This window comes from Balaenoptera physalus (assembly GCF_965194825.1).
Source record: "Balaenoptera physalus genome assembly, chromosome: 14".
NCBI classification, from domain to species: domain Eukaryota; kingdom Metazoa; phylum Chordata; class Mammalia; order Artiodactyla; family Balaenopteridae; genus Balaenoptera; species Balaenoptera physalus.
In genome coordinates this window covers 51,666,858-51,691,004 of record NC_138893.1, presented here as the reverse complement: position 1 = coordinate 51,691,004, position 24,147 = coordinate 51,666,858, and the positions used below count along the sequence as shown (strand labels likewise).

At 42.5% G+C, this 24,147-nt stretch overlaps 1 pseudogene across 1 annotated transcript; it reads right to left on the bottom strand.

Annotated features, from left to right (window-relative positions):
- Positions 1 to 4,829: 4,829 nt before the first annotated feature.
- LOC309643031 (large ribosomal subunit protein eL21 pseudogene) lies at positions 4,830 to 23,711 on the bottom strand (annotated as a pseudogene). The gene has a single exon. The product of its transcript is annotated as a large ribosomal subunit protein eL21 pseudogene (transcript).
- Between the last annotated feature and the right edge of the window lie 436 nt (positions 23,712 to 24,147).

Here is a 24,147-nt window from a genome sequence, read left to right as displayed (position 1 = left end):
TCCTCTGAGTGTTGTCTTTGGTTCACTTTGCTGGAGTGTTTCTGGCACTTATTCTAGTCCTATAATAAAATATATTTATAATCCATTCATTTGAGGATAAGCATCTTTGGCTGAAACTGGCCAGATTGAAAGGACTGTTCAGACAGGCGATGCCACCCTGGCCAGGTAGGAGCTAGTTCTGTTGTGTTTGTTTGCCTGAGGTTATCATAACAAAATTCCTAAAAGCAAAATATCTCATGCATATATGTTTTAAAAGAAGCATCATTTTGTTTAGTCTGTGTGACAGGCAGAAACTGCATGAGATTTTTATTGTGCAGACCTTCCTTTCACAGAAAGCTGAAATGTCAGGTAGTCTTTGAAGAGCTGGAAATGGCTTTTCCAGTTTGGGCAAAGTGAACCTCATCATTTGAGGGTAGATATTCCTGCTGGCAAATGTGTGGCTTTTAGTGATCAGGCAAATACAGATGATTTGGGTTGTTTGCCCTGCAATTGCAAAGATTTATTTGGCTATTTATTGTTTAATGGTTGTCAGTAGTGGCCACAAGCAAATGAAAATGTCTTTGACTTCCACAAGTATCTCCTTTTAAATCAGGACTTAACCTCAGATAACATTTGTAAACCAAGAGTTTCTCCAGGATTGGCTAGATAATTTACACAGCCCTAGTGCAAGATGAAAGTGAAGGGACCCTTGTTCAAAAATTATTAAGAATTTCAAGGTGGTGACATCGGAGCATTAAACCGAGTGCCGGGCCCTTTGCAAGTATATAGGTTGTACGTCCATTAAGCCAGCCCTGGATCTCTTTTACATTTAAAAAATTTATCTATCTATATTTATTTACAGGTACAACATTAACATATCACAGATTTTAAAAGATATAAAAGTAAGTTTATCAGGCGGGGAAGTCTCCCTTCCCTATATGGACCACTGTTACCAGTTTCTTGTGTATCTTCCCAGAGATTTTCATTCATTTACAAACATACATATACATAATATATTATCTACCCTCCTTCAGGACCCGCATATGCAAATAGTAACATACTTTACACACTGTTTTGCACTTTGTCTTCTTAACAATATATCTTAGAGATCATTCCTTATCACTGCGGGCAGTCTCCTCATCTTTTCCATGGCTGCATAATATTCCACTGTATAGAGGTAGCAGTTGTTTAACCAGTTCCCTTTGATGAATATATAGGTTGCTTCCAATGACCAAAAGTGTTGCAACAAAAACCCTTGCACATCATTTTCCTACGTGTGTGAGTGTTGCTGTGGAATTGTCAAATCAAAGGTAATAGACCTTGCCAGTTGCCCGCTAAAGAGATTGTACCAATTTACATCCTCACCAATACAGAGTTACCAGGTTTTTGGATCTTTGCCGATGCAATAGGTGAGTGCTTCCTTATAGTCTTAATTTTCATTTCTCTTATCAGTGAAGCTCACTATCTTTTCATATGGTTAGGGGTCAGTCTCTTCTGTGACCTGTCTATCTTCATTATTTCTTTATTGTGTTGTGTTATATTATTATATTGCTCACCAATCTTTTTCTAATGATTTGTACAAATGCTTTATCCATTAAGGAAGATTGTTCTTGGTTTGTGATACTTTGAAAATATTTCCTCTAGTTGGTTTTACCTCTTTAACTTTGTTTTGCCATGCAAAGTATTTTTAAGATGTAGTGGAATTTATCAATCTTCTCTTATGGCTTCTTTTTAAAAAATTTTTTCAGAGTATAGTTGATTTACAGTGTTGTGTTAGTTTCAGGTGTACAGTAAAGTGAATCAGTTATACATATACATATAGTCACTCTTTCTTAGATTCTTTTCCCATATAGGTCATTACAGAGTATTAAGTAGAGTTCCCTGTGCTATACAGTAGGTCCTTATTAGTTATCTCTTATGGCTTCTGAATTTTGTATCATACTCAGAAAGATCTTCTCCATTCCCATGCTTCCCTCTAATATTTCTTTGATTTCATTCCCTCACTAAAACCTTCTTTCCATTTGGAATTTATTTTAGTATAAAGTGTGAAATAGGGACCCAACTGTATTTTTTTCCAGATGGCTACCTAATTGTCCCAGCAACATTTACTGAATAAGTCACCTTTCCCCCCACTGATTTGAAGTCCTATCTTTATCAAATAGTATAAAGTTCCTAGATATATTTGTGCCTGTCCCTGAACATTCTGTTTCATTTACAAGAATGGTTAAGCATGATGTGTCAAAAAGAAGAAGAAGGAGGAGGAGGAGGAGAGGGATAATAAGAATTATTTTTTTAAAACCTCTTTCTAGTTTGAATAATGGTCATAGAGAGATGATGATGGTTAAGAAACATAATGGATTGGATGAATTTGAGAGTCAGACAGACCTGGGTTTCAATCCCAGCTTCACACTTACCTAGCTGTGTGACATTGGGTGAGTTACTTGCCTTATCTGATCCTTAATTTCTTTATTTGTAAAACAGAAATAAATACAGTACCTCTCTCATTGAGTCGGTTGAGAAGTAAATGAATGTAAAGTGCTTAGAATAGTGCCTGACACATAGTAAATTATTATTATTATTATTATTTACCCCTGGAGTGACCTGGTTTTATCACTGAAAGTCCCAAGTCCTGGGAAATTGCTTGGTCCTGAGAAAACTGGGACATTTGGTCACCCTTAACCCTATTGTCATGTACAATGTGTGGTTTTTCCTTCTATCAAAACCATACTACTCAGCACCCACAATGCTTAGCTCAATTTTTACAGAAATATCACAAAATGCAATTTTTTTCATAAACATAAAAGCCATACTCTTATCTCATTCCAATTGAGTGCCCCTCCCTGGGGCTGATAGACATTCTTTGGCCATCAGAGCCTAATCTAGGATTTCCTCTGGTTTCCACCTGAACCAAGATCAAAGAGACCCCCGACTCCTGCCACCAAGAAGGGGCAGGTGTTGGGAGAGCAGTGGGGGTGGAGGTCAAAATAGGGGTAGACGAAAACACAAGGCAGAATGACTCCAGGACATCGAAGACTGGGAATGCTTCACTTCTAGAATAAAGAAACACAGAGCAGTCTCTCAGGGACTGATTTGCTAGAATGTAAAAGAGCAGTTGTCTTCCTCACTCACTAATCATTCTAACTTTAGCCCTGTAACAGACTAGTGGGATATATATCACTGGGGCGGTAGTGCAGCATGTATTTCTTCAATCCTACCACCAAAGCTGCACCTACTCTGGGGAGGTGTGTCGGAGGCTCTGAATCCACAAGGACAAAAGTGCCGGGTCCTGGCTGGTTGAGGGAGACAGGAGAGAGGATTATTTGTGTTGGAAAAATCAAATCTTGAGCTTAATCAGACTTAATTTAATGGTGCAAGGAAGAGAGGCCTGAAAGTCAGAAAACAAAGTGCTCATTCCATCTCTTTCATAAACTAACTCTAACCCCAAGCCATCCATTTCTCCCAGGGCCACCCTGCACAACTTCAGGGGGCATGTGTCATTCACCGAAACACGTGGATATGCCCCCTCTGGGGCTGATGATACTGAAAGTGATCAGGACCCTGAAGTGCCTTCCCAGGTGCAAAAGCCCCTGTGTGTCCCCTGTTTCTTGTTTGTACGAAAAAAGGCTTTAGTCTACTAGGCCTTCCCTGAGTTCCAAAGAGCAGACTCAAGCAGTTACAAATTAGGGAAGTGAGAGAATGCAGAAACAAAGGAAAAGCAGTCAAGCAAGGAAAGTAATGATAGCTAAAACAATAGTTCAGCGATAAAACAGAGTCTTAGTTCCTCCTTAAGGGATGTATGTAACAATCTGATGCATATCTTTGAGTTGTTCTGAAGAAACTAAGACCAGGTAGAGGATGGACTACATGCTAACCACAAGCATGTAGACCTCAGACTGGCTGGAACCAGAAGGCTGATGATTAAGATTCCTGACACATCACCCTGTTACATCACCACCAACCACTCAGAAGAAAGTCCACAAACTGCAACCCTCACCCGCCAAAATGTTGCCGTTAAAAACCCTTCTCTGAAAACCATCAGGGAGTTCAGGTCTTTTGAGCATGAGCTGCCCATTCTCCTGGCTTGGCCCTGCAGTAAATGCCGCACTTCCCTTCGCCACAACCTGGTGTCAGTAGATGGGTTTTTCTGCTCAGTGGGCAAGTGGACCCAAGTTTGGTTCAGCTGAAAAAACACTCTATTATAATACTAGTATGTCCTGGGTTTCTTGGACTCCCCTAGAGAGTAAAGTGGTAATGAGAAACTAACCCTGATGAAGTAAATAGCTATTGTTTCAGCTTCACCTGAATTCATTCCTCCTTCTTTGGTAACTGTCCCTAATTTTGCTTTGGGGAGTTACCTCTCCAAAATGGATAAAATCTGGCCAATCATGGCACCCCACTCTCCCCTGGCCAAAGAATTCTGCCAATCAGATGCTTCCTTCTTTGAATTTGAATCTTGAGCCAAAGATTCAAGAAAGATTCAAGAAGACTGAAAACAGAGTAGATCCATGCCAAACGATATACCCTAAAGCAAAGGTTGGCAAACTGTGGCCACCAACTAAATCAGGGTCTCTGGCTATTTTTGTAAATGAAGTTTTACTGGGACACAGACACAGTCATTTGTCTATGTATTGTCTATGGCTGCTTTCATGCTACAATGACAAAATTGAGTAGTTACGATAGAGACTGCCCCACAAAGCCTAAAATATTTACTATCTGGACCCTTAAAGAAAAAGTTTGCTAATCTCTTCACAAAAGGGATTGCCCAGTAATTCTTGCTACTTAGATCCCAGGAGCTATTCTAGTTCCTGTCCATTCCAAAGCCGGGTTCTTCAGGTTTTCCTTGGATTCTGTTTTTGTTTTTGTTTTGAGAAATTCCTTCCTTGCTTAAGTTAGAGTGAATTGGTTTCTGTTACTTACAACCAATGAAACCTAACTTTTTGGTATTTACATATACTTTGAACTTTTAAAATCACTTAGAGAAATGAATTGATGGGAGAGGATCCACATCTCTGTGGAGCAGCAAAGGTATGGCAATGAAAATGATACCTGTTGTGGTCTATCTTTGACCTTATGAAGGATTAAAAAAATTGTGGCCAATAATCAACGTCAAAGCTTACAGTGACACCTGGTATGACCAACTGTCCTAGTTTTCCCAGGATGGAGGGGTTGTCCAAGACTGAGGGGTTTGCAAACTGTAGCATTTTTAGTTTTAAAACAGGAAGTCCCAGACAAACTGGGACAATTTGATCACACATCTAGGATATTGTGTGATTGAAGTTGAATTCTATTGTTTTTAAAAATCAAAATAAGAGTAGTAGTTTAAAAAATAGAGTATTTCAAAAATTCCCATTTCTTTAATTTGTTTTTAGCCACAATATTTTAAGCATTTAAAGTTTTCAAATAAAAGAGATCATGAGATTTTCATGTTTAGTTAAAGGGGACACAACTTCACTATGTTTTAGGAATTCTCTGTTATAACGGAAATAGTAATAATTGAATCTTGGCATCATGGAATGAACATTGCATTAGGAATCCAGAGTTCCGTGTCTGCATCCTGCCTCTGGGATAACAGCATTTCGTATGTGAACATTACTTCTGAGAAGCATAAGGTGCCACACAAAGCAATATGTTATAATTATTGGTGGAAGAAAAGGAGAGTACAATCATTGCAGATAATTTCTGAAACTTGGGCCAAGAACCAGAGCCTGGTTGGTGCCGGTGATTTCAGAAATGAATCCAATGCTGATGCTTGTGTGAAAGAAGGAGACTGATCCTCTGGATTTGCAGAGTCCTGGAAAATACCTTCAGTGATGAAAAACATCTATTTGGATTAGGCAGCCTCCAATAAGTAGGCGGATTATCCAGCTTCCTTCATTCAGAACTGACTGGACTTGTTTGGCGACTTCGTAACTATTAGGAAGGAAGAAGGAGGGATGTGCATGTTAAATCTAGTGCAAATATGAAGCACGCTGAGTTGGAAGATGGTGAGACGAGCTTCTTTCTGTGTATGTGCAGAGGATGACCAGGGAGTGGAAGTGGTTGGGGGCTGGGCAGTTGGTTAGAGATGGGTTTCTCCCATCTCTAGAAAATTAATTCTGAATTATCTCCTAATCATGGTAGCTGGAGATCCTGGTGGTTTGGATAAAATATGTAGAAAAAAATGAATAGGGAAGAGATATGGAAATAATTTTCTCCCTTCATCTTTCCTAGGCTAGTAAGTATAGCAATTCTGCAGAGCAGGCATCAGTAGACCTAGAACCCACTTCTCTTATAGAATTCAGGGGGTCTATGAATTTGGGTTGGGGAAAAATGACATCTTTATTTTTGCTAACATAAAATGAAATGTAGCATTTCCTTCAATTACAAATGTACTCAACAACCACAGCCATATTAGTGAACCTGAGACTTGTCACCAATAGAAATCACAGATGTTTTCATATCACATTATTGTGTTGTAGATATCATGAAATATTTGTGTTCATCACAACTTTGGAATTAATGATAGAAATTAGACTCACTGCTAGACTTTGTTCCTTAATGCACAAAGAGGTACATATATTACTACAATTTTACATATTTTTATTTTGATAATTGTACTTCGATGTAATTGTTTTCTTTTATAATCTTATATATCTTATTTTATACATTTGGTTTTTAAAAATAGTTTTTTAAATTTATTTATTTGGCTGTGCTGGGTCTTAGTTGAGGTACGCCGGACCTTCGTTGCTGCGTGCGGGGCTCTTAGTTGCCGCGTGCGGGCTCTTAGTTGCCGCATGCGGGATCTAGTTCCCTGACCAGGGATCGAAGCCGGGCCCCCTGCGTTGGGAGCGTGGAGTCTTAACCACTGGACCATCAGGGAAATCCCTTATTTTATACATTTGAAAGTATTATTCTGGGAAGGGGTCCAGGGGTCTTACCAGACTGCTAAGCGCTCTGTCCCTGGAGCTTTGCTCTGGACACTACCCTGTGGAATAGCCCACCACCTTCCACCGCCCCCATGCTCTCCACACCTTTATACAAGCCTTTAAGGGGGCTCCATAGAAACGTGGGCAAATGTTTCAGATAATGTGATAAAGGAGTATTTCAGCAGGGTCATAAGTAGGTAAAAATATTTGTTCTAGTTCTTGTATGTGGACAAGAACTGGAAAATAATTAACAAAAATGAAACTGTTTATTTTTAAAGTGTTGCAACATTATGTTTTCAATATTAATTTTAAAAAAGCACTTCTAATCTCTTTTTCACTTAAGCAATATACCTTCATTGTTGAAAAGTTTAAAAATATTGAGGAGTTAAAAAGGATAAATGTTCACTCTTCCTTAACCAGTTAAAAAAAAGCATGCTGCATTTTATGTAGATTTTTAAATATAATGTAGAGCTTTATATTCTGACATGGAAAGATTTCTATCATATGTTAAGTGAAAAAGCAAGAACTGTACATGAAAGAGAATTTCTTTCTTTTTTTTTCTTTTTTTAAGGATGTGTAGATACATATGACGATACCTAGGAGGCCATACATCAAACAAGCGTTGGTGTTAACAGTTTATATGTTAATATTAGTCAATACCGATTTTGTTAAAGGAAAGGAAATCCTTCGAGGAAAAACATAGTGTTGATGCTAGGATTAGCAGCTTCAGGGTGTCCTGGGCATATCCTGTGGCAGCCTATAGAGGTGGCCCCAAGCATCAGATGGCTGGTGCCTGGGAGGGGCCGTCTAGGCACCCCCATGGAGCCCTCGGGGCCTGGGCTTCAGCTTTGCAGGCCCGAAGGTGCTATTTGGGTTTCTACGCCCAGAAAATATTTGTCTCTGGGGAAATGATTAAATTCACAAGAGGTAAATGGATAAACCAGAATTCAAATATTCTGAATTAGGATGATAACACCTGCCTTGCAGGGTGCATGAAAATGAAACTAGAGGATGTACTCAAAGCTCTTAGCGGAGGGCACGTGGGAAGCCCTCAGTAAAAGGGAGCCATTGTTATTATGAAGCTTCCCAAGAAGATTTACCTATAGGGGAGGTTAAGCTGGTCAGTAACCAAGAGGGCTTCCCCCGTGCCAAGAACACTGCTAAGGGCTTTGAGTACATCCTCTCATTTCATCTTCATACACCCTGCAAGACAGGTATTATTATTCCCATTTTACAGATGAGGGATTGGGGCATAAAGTGGTTAAGAAACTAAACTGTGATAAAGCCAAGATTTGAATCTCACTCTGCTGTCTTAGCCAGTGTTACCTTTGAGGATAGCTTGGTGAGCATGAGCTTGGAGCATGCGTGTTACCTGGATGGTCTTAATGGCAGTATCATGCAGCTGTGAGTGCCAGATGTCTCCATGCCTACTAGCCAGATGTGGCTTTGGGTGGGTCACTTAACAGCTCTGTGCCTCAGTTTCCTCATCTGTAGAATGGGGATACTATTAGTGCCTACCTCCTAACGTTGTTGTAGGAGTAAATGCTTTTAAATGGTGACTGGCGCTTAGTAAGTATCCACTTAACATTAGCCATTGATTTGACTCTGGTTGTGGTTGTTACCTGCCTCCAGAACTGATCTCCCAGTTGTGGATCTGGACACCTTGTTCCCCGTATCATACTGAAGATATAAACTGACTCTCTGAGCAAACCTTCCTGGGTGCCTTATATAGATTATGCCAGTTCTGAGCACATTCTTTCTTTAGCCCACGCCCCGTAAGGTATAAACAGTTTAAGCGTCCTCAGTTATACCCACAATTAAGTTGGTTCTCTCTGAAGTCACTCCCCCACCTTCAGGTTATTTTGATTTTGGGTGTTCACAAATTCTCTTGGAACTTTTTTTAAATTTATTTTTTAAGAGCAGTTTTAGATTCAGAGCAAAACTAAGAGGAAAGTACAGAGAATCCCTATGTATTCCCTGCCCCCGCACTTGCACAGCCTACCCCATTATCAATAACCCCCACTGGAGGGGTACTTTTGTTACTAGTGATATATACATTGATATATCATAATCACCCAGAGTCCATAGTTTACATTATGGTTCGCACTTGGTGGTATACATTCTATGGACTTGGACAAATGTATGATGGCATTATCCATCATTATAGTATCATACAGAGTATTTTCACTGCCCTAAAAATCCTCTGTGCTCTGCCTCTTCATACCTCCCCCCTTCTTGGAACATCTTAAAGATGGCAACTCTATTCTTAAAAACTGGATCCAATCCTTTTTCATTCTCAGAGTGTGACTGTCAGCCCATTAAATTGAGCACACATCCTTTCACCGTCTCAGGGTCCTGGTTCATCCATTCCCCAGGGGGGCTCTGAGTCCCCCTGAAAAATAAAGGTGTGAATTGAGCATACATGGGGTTGGACCCATCAATATGGGTGTGTAATTTTTGGCAGTAACCACTCAGAGCTTAGTCCTTCCGGGCTCCAGGCAGGGGCTGGGACTGGTGAAACTGAGGAAACGCTGTGCCTGGATAGCTAGAACCAGGCTCTTTGGCCTCCACAAGGGCCTGTCCTTGGATACCGGGCTCAGACAAGCACAGCTCTCCCGGCGTGTCTGCAGCAGGACTGAGATGTTCAGCTGAGTGTGGTCTCCTGCAGGCTTGTTGGAGCTTGAATGGGCCGGGGAATTGTCCTTTCCCTCAGCTGGACCTCACTGTAGGCCCTGGAGGGCTTGATGCTGTGCTGTTTTCATTCCTGACCATTATTCCAAGACAGTGGATTTCTTGTCAGCAACAGAAATTCTTTATTATTGAAAGACATGCTGCTGACAAGAATGTTTCCATGAAAGCCTTCCCTTCCACCTCTGACCTCCCAACAAAGGACGCAGTCCGCCCCCTCTCACTACATCCTCAGGGTATACCCAGGCCCCCGTCACCATTTTGGCCATATCCAAGTCCCACTCGTACTGTTATTTCCTTAACATTTTGCTTTAAATGTGCTCCCTTTTTTCTTAAGTAAATTAATTTTTCCAGGAACTTTATATCAGAAATATCTGTGAGACTTAGAGAACAAACTTATGGTTACCAGAGGGGAAGGGTGGGGGAGGGATAGTTAAGGAGTTTGGGATTGACATGTACACACTGCTATATTTAAAATGGATAACCAACAAGGACCTACTGTATATAGCACAGGGAACTCTGCTCAATATTCTGTAACAACCTAATTGGGAAAAGAATAGATACACGTGTATAAATAACTGAATCACTTTGTTGTACACCTGAAACTAACACAACATTGTTAATCAACTGTACTCCAATATAAAATGAAAAGTAAAAAAAATTTAAAAAAAGAAATATCTGTGAAATTGCAGATTTAATGAGCTGCATTTTTCTTAATATACATTAAAATAAATACATAAGTATTAAACATTTAAAATTTTTCCTGTGGATCACCTAAAACCAACCCTCCCAACTCTGCCCCAGGAAATCCCGGCAAGGTCTTTGAACTCCTCAGGAGACCCTCCCAGGTCACCTGTGTTGTCACTGTTGACTTCCCTCCCTAAGACCCCTCAATCTGTGCCCTCATGGGCAGGTGTGGCAGGAAGGAATGGGTCTGTTCCACTTGGAGGCCCCACCCTGGGAGTGGTGAGTTCCATGGCGAGGTGCCCTCGTCCACTCAAACTTGGATTTCCTTCCTGTCTGGTAGAGAGAGACCCATTCTTTTTGTGATCAATGATGAAAACAGCGTGAGGATTCTAATCGGCTCTCCTCTCTGGGGGATGATGAAGCCAGACAAGGCCCTGGGAAAGGGGGCATCAAAGGCAGATGGAAGTTGGTGGCAGCTATGGAAAGAGGATGGCAGCTAGGGAGGACTGACTGACTGAAGACATTTGCCTCTTTTCACAAAGAATTTGAGGAAGAGGATGGATGTGGAAACACAAGGGCTCTGTGGGTCCTGACTCCATCAATTACCAGCTATATAACCTTGGGCAAATCCCTGTATCTTCCTGCACCTCAGTTATTCCCAGTAGAATGGGGTTGATGATATTTAGTTACACTTGTCTTTTCTGCTCTTTAGGCGGTGGCAGGAATTGAATGGAAAGTAAAGTATTGCTGCTCTGAAAACTCTAAGGCGAGGTCCTCAACTCTGGTTGCACTTTGGAATAACCTGGGGGAGCTTTAAAACACAAGAGTAAAAACGAATTCTCTAAGACCCAAACCAAGAGATTTTGCCATCTGTATTTTCCAGTGAGCTTCTGGTAGTTCCAATGTGCAGCCACGACTGAGAACCACTTCCCTCGGGTTGTGCTGTCCAAATAGCTGTACCATTTAAACTTAAATTAATTAGAATTAAGTAAAATTTTCAATTAAGTGAAATTCCTCAGTGACACTAGCCACATTTCAAATATTCAATAACCACATGTGGCTAGTAGCTGCCGTATTGGACAGTGCAGATATAGAACATTTCCATCATCACAGAGAATTCTATTGCCTCTTAAAGCATGGTCTGTGGACCAGCAGCTTCAGCATTACTGGGAGCTTGTTAGAAATACACAGTCTCAGGCCCACACCCAACCTATAGGATCAGAATCTGGATTTTAACAAAACTGAACAGAATCTCTAGGGTTTTCATTAAAGTTTGTGAAGCACTGCTCTGAAGCATACCTTCTACTCATTCATTTATTCAACCAATATTTATTAAATGCCTGGCATGTGCCAGGTACATTCAGGTGTTGGAGAGTGATTAGGGAAAAACATAACAGTGTCTATCATTCTAGCCAGAGGAAACAGACATTAAGCAAGAAAACAAATAAGCAAACTCATTTCAGAGAGAGGGAACAGGGGAATATGCTAGAAAGGCACTATGGGGGGAGGGCGGCTACTTTATATTGAAGGGGAGGGTCAGAGAGTGTCACTCTAAGGAGGGGACACTTGAGTGGAACTTGAATGACATGGAGCTGGCCAAGGGAGGATGTGGCGGTAGTATGTTCTGGACAGAGATAAAAGCCAAAAATGCCTTGATAGTAGGTTGCCAGATTTAGCATATAAAAATACACAATGCCCACTTAAATTTAAATTTCAGTTAAACCGTGAATAATTTTTAGTATGAGTATATCCCAAATAGTCCATGGGACATGCTTATACTAAAAAAAACAAATGTGTGGTTTTGCTGAAATTGGAATTTAACTTGCATCCTGTATTTTATGGAGACTCTACCCGAAAGAAAACCAAGAGGGCAGCAGAGTCGGAGGGACACGAGGAGGTGCAGTGTCACTGGGGTAGTCAGGGAGCAGGGTGCCATGAGGAGGGGTAGGACAGAGAGCAGGGCCCAAATCTTGGGCTACACAAAGGCAAGTTTTAAAAAACAAAATGGTCAGTAAAGAACTGTACTGACCACTGTCGTTTCTTCCCCTCGATGACGTCATTGGTTTTACCTTCCTGCAACCCTGTGGTTTCTGGGAAGGGCTTCTTGGAAGATGAACAATTGTCTGGGCTGTTACACTTGGGTGGTGCCTGGGGAGACCTCGGACCACGGTTGACCTGCCTGAGCATAGCGTGCAGTATATATTGTTTGGTCTGAGCTTTTAAGTGCTCTTTCCCTGTTTGTTTGTTTAATTCCTGTGCTTTTGTATGTGATCTCCTATAAATCTCCCTCTCCTTAAGGACTATGTTTGACAACTTCATTTCCCCCCAACTGGAGACATTTCCCCTGCTAAGGGTCAAAAAGACTAATTACCCTAAACTGAGTATTGGAGACACCCTCAGGCTCACACGTGACCCAGCAGTGCATGATCTCGGCCTTATTAATAGAAGAATGTGATGAGAACAGAGCTGTGCACAGAAGCAGTGACGTCCTCCAAGCCCGACTGTATTCCTGTCTGAAAATAAACTCCTGACCCCTTTAGCCACAAATGGGTGGAACCTCCTGGTAGAAGAGGCCATGCGAGATATTCTATTCAGAGAGAGACCTAGGCCCTGGGAAGATCATGATTTGCCAAAGGACCCCAAATTGATGATGGAACTTGGACCAGAACTCACAGCTCCGAACTCCCTTGGTGCTCCTTCTACCCAAGTTGGGCTTGATGTCAGAGGATGGAGGGTGGGAGTGGGAGAATTGTGGGGGGAGATGAGAAGGGCAGCAAAACATCAGCTGAGTCTCATAAAGTTTCGTAACACTTACAAAGCACTTCCCTACATTATTTCATTTGAGGTAGGTATAATTTCCATTTTGCAAGTGAGGAACCTGGAGCTCAGAGAGATTAAGTGACTTGTTCAAGGTCACACAGCTGTTATATGGCAGAACCAGGATTCAGACCCAGATAGTCAGGCTCCTTGGTCTGTTTCCACCATAACCTGGAAAAAATGGACAAGGGGAGAGCAACACGCTGGCCACCAGCGTTATCAGAGGTGAAGGGCAGGCAGTTGGGAGGGCAAAGTGGCCTGAGAAGTCAGGAAGAAGACTGCTTTCCTGGAGCCAGGTTGGGCACTTTCCATGTGTAAGCTCCTTCCATCATCACATCCAATTCATGAAAAGGTATCATCACCTGCACTTTACAAATGATAAACTGAGGTTCAGAGAGGTTAGTTAAGTGGCCATCCAGCTGGTTAGTGACAGAGTTGGGACTTGAATCCAGACCTGTCCGACTTGAGACCCTCAGCAGGTCCCCCCTGGGGTTTTCTGGGTCATTAGAAGTCTGCAGGATGAAACTGGACATGAGGGAGGCACGGAGAACATGCAAGGATAAAGGACCAAGAAGGCTTACGGGTACAATGAAGGACCCTGAGGGTGGTCCGCACGGCTCTCCCCTCTGCTCTGTAGGCAGATATTGTCCCAGAAGCATTAGCCAAGTCCCCTCATCTTTTTATGGTCTGTAGGTTTGCTTGGAGGCTAAACTGGGGCTCTACCTGTATTGCTCTGCCCTTAAAACTGCAGTATTCTGGCCCCCTCGCTTCTCTGGACACCTCTCACAGGGCCTGCTTCCCTCTGAGCTGCCCCCCTCCCCCAGGACCACCAGCATTAGGCAGGAAACAGAGCTGGATTGCCTTGTTTTCATGTGGGAACTTGTCCCATCTTCTCTTGCCTCCCTCCCCCACCCCCAGCCTCCTAATTTTGTTTCCAAAATAATTTGAGGTTTTTCCCTAACTGAGGGTCCCTGATTGAATACTAGTGGGGAAATCCCTACCAAGTCTCCCCTATCTTTTCTAGTCAACCATCTCATTTTTTCTGAGGCAGCATCACTGACAAGGTTATCATTTTCCCCAGCACTTAATTCAGTGCCTGACTCATAGTAGGTTCACAGTAAGTCTTTCTGCCCTGAACTGACAGCACAAGGGAGAAAGGGGTGGGATTATTCTGAGGGACCGTCATTGCTAATGTTTCCCTTGTTTAGACATCTTTTGTTGCTAATGAATCTCTCAAGCCTGGCGTCTGGGACATTCCTCTGAAGCCTCCCCATTAGACGAGCTGCTGGATGACCCACTTGTCCCCTGGGGGAATGTTGGGAGTCAGCACATCTGTTCCAGGGCGTCTGGGTTCCCATGTGGTCAGTGCAGCCCGCTGCCCACCAGCCAGCTGCCACGTTGCTTCTTCTCCTCGCCTTCAGCCGGGGTCTGCAATCGCTGAAAAACTGATGAAAATTTAAGTCCAACGGGACATAAAAGTACAGTCAGGAAATGTAAGCTATATTTACTCCTGGCAATAAAAGACCAGCATCTGGGGCGTGTGGATGGAGGGTATATGGGGATTATTTCTGTTTTTGCAAAATTTCTGTTCATCTGAAAATATCTCAAAATGTTAGTTAGATAGGTAAACAAAATGTTTTGCAACCAGGTTAAATGAGATAGAACATGGAGCCAATAGAGGCAGGGAGTGGAGTAGTTAAGATGAGGGCTTTGGGGTCAGGGAGAGTTGGGTTGGTATCTTGCTTTCCCACTTAAGAGCTCTCATTCCTTGAACAGGTTACTTAACCTCTTCAAGTTCCAGTTTCTTCATCTGGAAAATGGGGATTGTTAATGTTGACCTCCCTGGAATATCAGGAGATTAAATGAGATAAGGCATGTACAGCATTTAGGATGATACCTGAGACTTGGTAGGAAGAGGGCAAAAAGAGACAGAAAGGACAAAGTCCTCCCCTTATCCAGTCTCAGAGATTTCTCAGTCACTGCCGTTTAAGGTCCTAGATCCCACACCAGAGACCCACTGTGCGGTTGAAACCAGCCCCTGGCTTCAACCTGAAGTTGCCCATGTGCTGAAATAGGCCAGGGCTGCCTCCCATAGAATGTTTCCTGACATTCCCAGCTGGTCACCTTAAAGCGCCAGCAGGAAGGTGCTTATAGATCCTTCTTAGCTTGTGACCTCAGGGCCACAGTCTTTCATTCGTTCATTTAACAAGACTTCATTGGGTAAGGGTGGAGGGAACCATGGACTAGATAGTGTACTTGGTGTAGTGATATAGCATGGAACAAAACTGACCTGGTCCTTGCCTTCCAGCTGCTTACATTCTAGGAACTAGTCTTTCCCTATGATTTTCTCTGGCTCCCCTCCCTTGGCAACGCCCAGCCTTGGTCATTCCTTTGGAATGCAACCCCTCCTTTACTGTGGCCTGCAGGCAACTCAGGCTTACGGGTCACAGAAGGCAGGGACATTGACAAAAGCTGGCAGTTACTGGGCCTGACTGCAGTCCTAGAGTATAATTCGGCCTTGGGAGCTTGGGAGGAACCAAGGGTAGCCGGTGGTGTAAAGCTAAAACTGCCTATCTGCAAGTATTTAAACTCCAATTGGCCTCCCCAACCCCATTCCATGTTCACAGTATTTTTTAAACTAGTCTCTGCCCTATACTCTCTCTTCCTTCTCTGTCTGCAGTCCCTATCAGTCTGAAAAACTTTTTCCAAACAGCTTTCCTTCTATAATCAGATATGCCCTCTGCCCCCTACCATCCTACCTCACCCTCACCCTGCCTCTTGGTCTGGGGCTGTGATACCTATCCAACTCCACCAAGAGTTCATGCTTCCTAGCATCTCAGATACCGAGCAGTCACAGAATTAGCATTAGCAAACCTGGCCGCCCTCCCTATGTGGCAATTTCCCCACTCATTTGTTTTACAGGAAAACGGGAGTGATAATTCAAAACACAATACAAATTGAAGGAGGAAGAATTTCACCTTTCTTACCCTCTTTCACATTCACAGCTATCTCAGTAGACCTCTCACTTGTGAAAACTGTTTACCTTGAGTGTTCTCAAAAATTTCTATTTTTTCCCTTTAGAACATTATTTCAATATTATTTATTGAGAACCACGTGTGTTTTACAACCTATAGAGAAAGTCTTATATATTCTTCACAAATAAGACCTACAGTATACAAAAATATGTAACTAAACACATACAGAAGGAGGGGCTCCAGTCAGTTCTGTATGGTGAGATGCAGCTTCAGAGACTGTAAGACTCAGTCTCTGAAAGATGAAGTGTGTGTGTGTGTGTGTGTGTGTGTGTGTGTGTGTGTGTGTGTTTCGTCAAGAAAAAAAATTTTTTTAATTATTTTGTGATTTTTATATCATGAAACGTGTTTCCACAAAGCCTAAAAACTTTTTTTAAAAAAGAGTCCAGGCTCTGGACTCAGAGACAGTCCAGGTCTCACTCTCCTTTCCATTATGTAATTGCTCATAGAATTGGTATAAAAATTAAAAGAGATAATGATATAAATTGATTACCACAGTGCCTCAATAGCTGGTAGCACAGGCTGCTAGCTGTATGCCCCCACATCTGTTCTTCTCTTTGTTTTAGTAATATAACCCTGATTTTTATCTGGGCATATAGACTCCCTTACAGCTAGGTACAGCCATGTGACTAGGCCAGTGGGTTCTGAGCAGAAGCATTGCCTGTGATTTCTAGGAACTCTCCCTAAACAGAGACACTCTTTGTCATCCTTATGCCTGTTATTGGTCTGGACTCTAGATGTGATGGCTGGTGCCCCAACTGCCATATTGGAGCATGAGGAGGAGGGCCACACTCTGGGGATGGCATTGCAGAGAGCTAAAGAGTCCTTGATGAGCAGGAAGATGCCATTCCAGCACTGGACTTCCTAAGGATTTCTTTTCATAAAATATAAATTAATTTTTCTCATATTTAAAGCATTATTTTTCAAAGTGAAGCTAATCCTAACTATACTATAATTATTATTGTCATCATTATTTTATTAGCCCTAGCCCGCAATCAGTCTCTCTCACAGATCCCCTCTTTAGGCCATTAAAAATAGCCTAAATGTTATTAATAGTACAAAGAATTTTGCCTTGGTTCTGATCTCTGTTGCCAACACAATCATGTCTTTAATGAAGGGGTGCCTGGGTCCTCCCGGCCCCTGATGGCATGCATGGCATCACCACTGTTTTCCCTCCTTTGATTCCCTCTCTGCATTCCTGATTCTAGGTTTTCCCCACTTTCTATGGCTCTTCTTGCAGAATTCTCAACTGACTCACTGAGACTGAATCACCCTGAAAGAGGAGAAGGATTTGGACTAGGTAGAAAGGACAGGGAAGCATTCCAGGTGGGAGAAAACATAAAAGGGGAAAGCAGATGGAGCATAATTTAGGGATTAGAAGGGGAGTGGCTGAAGGTTTCTGCTGAGGGTGGTAGGAGATCAGATTGAATCGGGAAGGCCGGTGGGGCCTATGGAGGGTCTTCAAGGCCCAGTAGAGGAGTTTGGATTTGATCCTGGAGGAAACAGAGAGTTACTACAAGTTACTGAGCAGGACAGTGACACAAGGCAAGTGATGTTTCCAAAGGAATTAATCTGCCTGCAGTGTGCAAAACAGATTGAAGGCAGGAAGAGCCTGGAGACAGGGGGACCAGTATAAATCTTCCACCCAATAATCAGTTGGTCAAACATTGTCAACAGACTTTGAAAGGGGTCATATGAAACAGCAAAATTAAAGTGTAATGATTTCAGTTAAGCAGAATAAGAAGTCTTAAACAAAGTCTTTTCCCCAGAACTTCCCACACAGAGAAAGTAGCCAGCTTCCAAATAGCAAAAACGGGTTCAGTCCTTCTGGAAAACAATTAGGCGCTGTGGATCAAGAGCCTTAAGAATGTTCACGTGCTTTGACCCAGTAATTCTACTTCTGGGAATGCTAGGGAAATAATCCAAACTAGAGAAAGGGGGAAAAAATGCCTGGAGATCTTAAACACAACACTTGATAATAGCAAATCATTAGAAACAATCTAAATGTTCAGCGATAGGGGGATGGTTAAGCAAACTATGGCTCTCAATTAAATGTTACCCAGGCATGAACTCCAAAGGATAAGAGGACCAGGCAGATGACACAGAAAATGCCCATGACATTAATTTGAGGAAAGCAGGGTACAAAATATGAGTGTATATCACACAGCGGATAGCCCCAGTATAGAAAAAAATCAGACTGAAAAGTAATATTCTAATCACTCCCATTTGTTTCATTAAAGTGGAGGGACTGTAGATTTTGTTTCTTTTCTCTTCAAAAATTTTTTTCCCCCAGTATGCTTTTGTTACAGCTATACCTTTAATTATAGGGAGTGTCAGGAGAAGTCTTGCTTTTCTATTCATTCTGAATTGTTTGGCTTTTATAAGAATGTGTTCAATATGTATGACTTGTATTTTTTTAATAAGTGGTTTTTCAAAAAATATATATTAGTAAATGTGGGGAAACCATAAGAAGTGCTCATGTCATCACAGGCAGATACTTATATTCATCTTCTCTATGATGTGGTTTTTAAAAACATTATAGGCTTTAGAGTGTGGGGGGGGCCCTGAGTTTAAATCCCCCTTTAGCTGGATGAGCATGGCTAGGTTACGTGTGAAGTAGGGAATAACGCCTTCCTTGCAAAATTATTGGAGAAATCAGTGAGCAAATGTACAGAAATCTCTGAACACAATGCTCTGCATTTAGGAGACACAGAGCAATGGTGGCTGTAAATCTCAGAAGATGTTATTTTCTCCCTTGTGTGGTTTTCTGCCTCTCGCAGGCAGGCAGCTGAGAGTTTAAGGGGTGACCTCTGAGGAGGGAGACAGGAACCCTGAGCAGTTCCCCCAGCCACCTCCTGCCCTTGTGCTGCAGCCACCCTGGCTCTTCCCTACTCTGAGCCCACTGGGCAATCTCTTCTCCTTTCTCTGCCTTTGCACTGCTTTTCCCTCTGCCTGGACCACACTTTTATGATGGTGTGTAATGAACCGATTATAGAAGACAAAGTGTATTTTCAAAAGGAAGTTTTTTCTCCATATACTCAGCCAGCATGTATTTAAGAATGGTTTTATGTTTTCAACATTTAGGTTGGAACATAAAGTGGCCTCTGTTTGCTTAAATCATTCTGTTATAGCTCCCTTGACCCCTGGTTTTATGCAAGTCCCAGTTTACAACCCTGTTCAAAGCTGCACAAGTCCCTTTGAATGGTCGCTGGGATTAGGAGAGAGACCGAGGGGGAGGAAGACAAGGATGGCTTGGAGACCACCTAGGGCAAAGCAGATTGATGCCAAAAATGATTTTGGGGGATGCTAAATGACACCACTAATTTTCCCAACATCCTGCTTAATAAAACTTTCACACCGAGCCATATTTTCCAAGTTTCTCAAGGACTACTTAAGTGGGAACCCATTCAAAACCTTATTAAAGTCCAAGGAGATGATGTTTATTGGCTCTGCATGGACTACTAAGCCTCCTGGTCTGTCAGGGGAGGCCTTGCTCCGACTTTGGTGTCCCCAGCACACTGGGCACTGAGGCTGTGGGAGGAGAAAGAGCCTCCTTCCTTCCCCGCCCTGGATTCTGTTCTTGAACCCAGGATGTGGCCAGTCTGGGACTAGCAACACTGGATGTGACTCTTTTTTTTTTTTTTTTTTTGGCAATTAATAACCACCATTTATTGAGTTAGGTTAGGAATCCAAGATTCAAAGCCAGGGTTTGCTGGATTCCAAAGCAGCCCTATTACCATCACACTTCACTAGATGAAACTCAAGGCCACTAACATTGGGTTTTTACCTATTCACAGCATTTACTAAAATTATAAATAGGTTCTTGTCCTCAAGTCTAATAGCAAGGAGAGAATACTAAGTAGGTAGTCAAGGTTTTCATTTTAAATAAGCTTGCTACAAGTATTATCACAGAATACTGAAGGCAGGGGGATGGGATGTGATCAGTTCCCTACTGGATGTTTACCACATCCAATTAAAAATATCCAGGAAGTAACAAAACCTAAAATGTGCTCCAACTAGACAAAGTAGCTTTAAAATATTCCTATTAATATGAAGCAATAAAGCACTGATGACTAAGATCTGATTATGGGTTGCCTGAGTTTGAATCTTTTCCCAACACTAAGCACATGTATCCTCGGGCAAGTTACTTGTGCCTCAGCTTCCTTTCATGTAAAACAGGCAAAATAAAACTTATTCCAAGTTTTTTATGAGTACGTTATGTAAAGTGCTTAGAATGCCACATAACATATTGGATGCTACAGAAATACTTATCATTGGTTTAAATAAAAAAGGTATTCTAGTTTTTAACACTTTTCTGAGCCCTGCTGCGTGAAAGGTCTAAACAACTCAGAACTAGCATGTAACTAGTTTAACAATGTATTTTTAAGTAGTAGGCTTCAAAGTTAAGTTCCTGATCCTCAAAACACAGCTACTTAATTTATGATGCAATTATGAGTAATCAACTTTTCCTGAGCTTAACTATAATGCAACAGATAACCTTTCATTTATTTATTTTAAATCCTTTTTTCATAGGAATTTAGAGACTATTTTCAAACTAGTACAAATATTTTATAAATAATATCTGGCAGTTTATTAACCAATGGAGTATATTGCACAACAAACTACCTCACATCTTTCAGGAAGAAAAACCACTAAATTTGAAAAGTAAAAACGTCACCCACTGAATTCGGACACAAAATGTGCTTTAAATATTTGTTTGGGGGAGAAGTATTTGCTTCTACTCAATTAAGAGAAACATTTATACAGTCTGGTTCTTTTATTTTCTTTACACCCATCATGCCATGAATTCATAGGGAATGGGCTCCAACAGTTCAGCCTCCTTTCCATTGGTTCTCACGAAGTGTGCTTCTCTGGGTGGCACAGGCTGGCGCTTCAGCTGAACCCAAGTACCTTTCTCTTTGGCTTCCTTCTTTTTCTGATCATTTTCCTTCACCCGTTTCAGGAAGCTGTCTCGGCTCTTAGGGTGCTTAATATGCTCAATACGCACATTAATTCTCTTGGCAAGAATCTTGCCCTTAACTTCTTTGTTTACAATGATGCCAACAGCATGCTGGGTAACATTGTAGACTCTCCCAGTTTTGCCCTGGTAACATTTGTGGGGTATTCCTTTTTGAATAGTGCCCATTCCCTTGATATCTACAATATCACCTTTCTTGTAGATTCGCATGTATGTGACCAAAGGAACAACTCCATGTTTTCTAAAAGGTCTAGAGAACGTGTAGCGAGTGCCCCTCCTCTTTCCCTTTGTGTTGGTCATTTTGGCGAATTACTGGAAGATGGTGGTTCCAGCTGAAAGTGTGTGTGACTCTTGCACCACAGATTCTGCCCCTCCTAGAAGAGGGAAGCTAAGGGGGATGGTCACAGGAGACAACAAAGCTGGGCTGGGACCGTGTTCTTTTTCCCTTGGGGCTACCGCTGGCCCCTTTTGCCCTAACGCTTGCTCATAAGTCATCCGGTTTCATTTTCTAGTCTGAGTGACACTGTGACGTGAACTGACTTAGAACAAAGGCAGGGGCCCTGTCTTAGGTGCTGTTGTAGTCCCAGCACCAGTCACCTACTGGACGGTCAGTGACGGTTTGATGAATAAAGGAAGGCATGCGTGTGTGAACAAATGGATAAGACTGCTTTTCATTCACTCCCCCTCTGCCTAAGTCTTAGCCTCCTTGGCAGATGAAAAATTATGGCTACTCATTGCTACGTGTCAAACCATCTTTCGTTATTACTGATTTTTAAAAGAATTAGGACTTTAAAAGAAAAAAACCCTAGAACATTATTTAAGCACACAAGAAATCTGAATTCTATAACCGTGTGGAACAGAGCTGCCCAGTGAACTGGAACCTCTCTGCTGACCTGTATATGGTGAGAGAGAAAAAGTCTATGTTCTTGAAATAAAGAGAGAAAAGAAGGAAGGGAGGGAAAAAAGAAGGAGAAAGAAGCAGACAGAGATTGAGAAAGAAATTTGCGTTCTGGTCCTATGGCCCTGACTGAGCCACTCGTGGCTTTGTAACCATAAGCCTCAGTTTTCCCATCTATAAAATGAGATGTTGGACTGGATGAGTTCTCAGACTTTGTGAGGACATCAGAATCACTTGGGGCATGAGGAGAGGGGCAGTGGACGCTGTTAAACATGCAGATTCCTGAGCCCCACCCCCAAAGACTTTGACTGGGGCCCTGGGAACGTGCATGTTTAACAAGCTCAGCTGCGGTTGTTTCAAGAGCTCACTTGGAGAAAACAAGGCCCAATGGCCTCAGAGAGGATGTGGCTCTGACCCCTCAAGGTGGACAGTGGAACTGGGAGGTGTACCAGTATTCCTCGTCCCTTGCAGAAACAGTCAACCACTTTGGGGCATGGTTTAGCTCTGGTTTAGATGGGAATGAATCACGAGTAAGTGGTGGAGGCAAAGGGAATGGTACATTAGCATCTTAGAAACCAGCAGACTCTCTCAAGGTGGCCTCTGCCTTGGTTGTTAGGACTTGTTAAATGGGACCAGAATTAATGCAGGGGTACTGTCTCCCTGACTTTGCCTACCGTGTGGAAATGGATCAGTACCTCCCATCTGGGGGTGCTTTGTGCTTTTTCTAAACACTTTCCCATACATGATCTCATCTGACCTTCAAGGCATAGACTCTCACTTTCATTTCACAGATGGGGAAAGTGAGTCACAGAGGCTTCTCGCCAGAGTATACACTGCTCTTTATTGGCAGACACAGGGAAAGAGCTCAGATCTCCTGATTCCCAGTGTAATGGTTCTCCCAATGTACCATGTTGTAGGTAACTGCATATTTAGTAAACTAAAGGACTGAGGGATTATTAACAGTAAGTTTCTAAAACTTCTTACTTAGCCAGAGCAATGATAAAGTTCCAGTATAGACTGAGATTCCTACTCTAATGAAGTTAATGATAACAATTCTAAGAGCCCTGGTGGTAAAGTCCATGTGACCCAGTCTTGTGGGTGAGTGGGCATATGCATATATAAAATGTATTTGCATATGTGTGCTTTGGATAAAAGATAGAAAGAGATATACAAAATGGTAACAGTGATTGTAAGTAGTAGAATTATAGGTGATTTTTATTTTCTTCTTTATACTTTATGTATATTGATTCTATTCATTATATTTTCCATAATGAGTCATTTTCCTTTTTTAATCAGAAAAAAATGCATGCAACACATCTCTGTGTTTATGGATACTTTAGAGTTTCTAAGATGCTTTCACATATTTGTTATTGAATTTTATTCTTACTCTGTAGGGAGTACTCTGAGCAGGTATTATCATCCCTATTTGACAAAGGAAGTAATTTCCCTATGTCACACCACACAGCTTGTAAGAGATGGACGGTGACACACACCCAGATCTCCCAGCTGCTTGTAACATTTCTTTCCACTCTGAGACCCTGTGTGTGTTCTTTTTTGTGTGTGAGTGACTTAGCTCTGGGGCACTGCTGCCCCCTCACACACACACTTGCAGTCCTGCCCTCACGTCCCCCCCCGCCGGGTCGTCTCTGCCAGGAACCCAAAGATGGGTCTTCACCCGGGTTTCCGCCCTCACGGTGCTGGGAGCAGCCTGCTGCCCACGGCAGGGTAGACGTCCGCAGGTTGGTGTGATGGACTCCTTCGCTCAACATGGGGCCTGTTGTGAGCGGGTGCCTGGCTGCAGGGCTCCCCGTGACAGGCCAGGAGAGAGAGAGGCAGGTGTTCCTTGCATCACCAGTGAGGTTGAGCGGCTCTTGCTGTCTGGAGGATGATCTGTGTGCGGCCCACTGCACGGCGGCTGGATGCTCGGTGGCGACTGGAAGGGAGATGGTGACACCGAGGCTGGGCTGTGCTTCTCGGAGGATGCCACTCTGCCCTGCCCGGGGACTGTAAGTGGCTCTCCCGGGTGTTGCTGGGTTTCTTTCCTTTCCACAATCAGCCAACAGCCCCTGGACTACAGAACTGTGGACTGAGTCAGAGGCGGACAATGTTGGGCTAAGAGGGCGGTGTGGGAATGAGAGGGGCCCGGGCACACATCCAGACTGA